Source organism: Piliocolobus tephrosceles, chromosome 17 (assembly GCF_002776525.5).
Source record: "Piliocolobus tephrosceles isolate RC106 chromosome 17, ASM277652v3, whole genome shotgun sequence".
Taxonomy (NCBI): domain Eukaryota; kingdom Metazoa; phylum Chordata; class Mammalia; order Primates; family Cercopithecidae; genus Piliocolobus; species Piliocolobus tephrosceles.
This window is the reverse complement of record NC_045450.1, coordinates 4,502,535-4,505,204: the sequence shown is the minus strand read 5'-3', so window position 1 is coordinate 4,505,204 and position 2,670 is coordinate 4,502,535.

Here is a 2,670-nt window from a genome sequence, read left to right as displayed (position 1 = left end):
GAGAACTCATTTCTACAAAAAATAAAAAAAAATTAGCTGGGCATGGTGTTGTGTACCTTTATTCCCAGCTACTGGGGAGGCTGAGGTGGGAGGATCGTTTGAACCCTGAAATTTGAGGCTGCAATGAGCTATGACCACACCACTGCACTCCAGCCTGGGCAACAGAGTGAGACCCTGTCTCTTAAAAAATAAATCTTAGGGCCACCCAATGAGGAGATGGGAGGAAACCTCAATCTGTCTCCCCCAGGAATTTGGGGCTAGGGTTTTTAAGGATTTTGAAGTGGGCCAAAGTGTGGAGACTGTTGATTTGTTGAAGAGTGCAGAAGGAAGCCATGGGACAGGGAGAAGAAGGAACTATAGTCTCATGCTGACTCCATGGAGGTCTTCAAACTGGTTGACATCACCCTTTTTCCTGGAATTTGGAATCTGAAAAATATCTTAAGCAATTTTTTAAAAAGTTATTTTATTTTTATTTTTTAATCAATCTGTCTTTTTATGATGCACTTTCTGCTTTCATCATATCTTAAGCAATTCTCAAATAAGAGCTTATGATTCTAGTGTCACAGATCCTAACTATAGGAACAATGGGGAGGCAAAAGGTCAGTTCTCAGTGACTTTCAATTACAAGGAAGTGGGTAAAAGTGCATAGCCTGATTAGTGCTTAATTATAACTGAGTGTCTGTCCAGAATTCTTGTTAACCATGTGAGGGAGGCTTAAATATATTCATTCTGATCCCCTCCTCCACCGACTTTTTTTTTTTTTTTTTTTGAGATGGAGTCCCGCTCTGTTGCCCAGGGTGGGCAGTGGCATGATCTCGGCTAACTGCAACCTCTGCCTCCCGGGTTCAAGTGATTCTCCTTGAACCTCCCAAGTAGCTGAGACTCCCAAGTAGCTGAGACTACAGGCACCCGCCACCATGCTTGGCTAATTTTTTGTATTTTTAGTAGAGATGGGGTTTCACCGTGTTAGCCAAGATGGTCTCGATATCCTGACCTCGTGATCCCCCCACCTCGGCCTCACAAAGTGCTGGGATTACAGGTGTGAGCGACTGCGCTGGGGTGATTCCCCCTTTTAAGAGATGGGGTCTTGCTTTGTCATCCAGACTGGAGTGCAGTGACATGATCTTGGCTCACTGCAACCTTGACCTCCTGGCCTCAAGTGATCCTCCTGCCTCAGCCTCCCAAATCACTGGAATTACAGGCCACCGCACCATGCCATTTTTTAGTTTTATTGAACACAAAGAAATTACTGAAATCGTGGGACGGGCGTGGTGGCTCCTGCCTGTAATCTCAGCACTTTGGGAGCCTGAGGTGGGGTGATCACTTGAGGTCAGGAGTTTGAGACCAGCCTGGCCAACATGTCGAAACGCCATCTATACCAAAAATACAAAAAACTTTAGCCAGGCATGGTGGCTCCTGCCTGTAATCCCAGCTACTCAGGAAACTGAGGCAGGAAAATAGCTTGAACCCAGGAGGCACAGGCTGCAGTGAGCCAAGATCACACCACCACTGCACTCCAGCCTGGGCGACACAGCAAGACTCCACCTTGAAAACAAAAAACAAAACAAAATGAAAAAACCCGAAATCAGTGTAAATAGCAGCAACTTCAAAAGTGAGTTAGAAGCTGGGCACGGTGGCTCCCACCTGTACTCCCAGCACTTTGGGAGGCTGAGGCGGGTGAATCGTTTGGGGCTAGGAGTTCAAGAACAGCCTGGCCAACATGGTGAAACCCCCCTCTCGACTAGAAATACAAAAATTAGCTGGGCATGGTGGTGTAGCAGGGTGAGCCGCAGACAAGAACCCCTCAGACACTGGAGTGTAGAAGGAAAGGGCTTTACTCAGCAGGGAGCATCAGCGGACTCACGTCTCCAAAACCCGAGCTCCCTTTTAAGCAATTCCTGTCCCTTTTAAGGGCTTACAACTCTAAGGGGGTCTGTGTGAGAGGGTCATGACTGATTGAGCAAGCAGGGGGTACATGACTGGGGGCTGCATGCACTGGTAATCAGAACGGAAAGGAACAGGACAGGGATTTTCACGATGCTTTTCCATACAATGTCTGAAATCTATAGATGACACAAGCAGTTAGGTCAGGGCTTGATTTTTAACTACCAGGCCCAGGGCGCGGTGCTGGGCTATCTGCCTGTGGATTCCATTTCTGCCTTTTAGTTTTTAACTTCTTTCTTTGGAGGTAGAAATTGGGCATAACACAATATGAGGCGTGGTCTCCTCCCTTAGTGGCACATACCCGTAATCCCAGCTACTCAGGAAACTGAAGCAGGAGAATCGCTTGGACCCAGGAGGCGGAGGTTGCACTGAGCCAACATGGTGCCACTACTGCACTCCAGCCTAGGCGACAGAACCAGACTCTGTCTTAAAAAGAAAAGAAAAGGCCAGGTGAGGTGGCTCACGCCTGTAATCCCAGCAATTTGGGAGACCGAGGTGGGTGGATCACGAGGTCCGGAGTTCGAGACCAGCCTGGCCAAGATAGTGAAACCCTGTCTCTACTAAAAATACAAAGCCGGGCACGGTGGTGGGTGCCTGTAAACCCAGCTACTCGGGAGGCTCAGGCAGGAGAATCTCTTGAACCCGGGGGGCGGAGGTTGCAGTGAACCGAGATCGCACCACTGCACTCCAGCCTGGATGACAGAGCAAGACCCTGTCTCAAAAAAA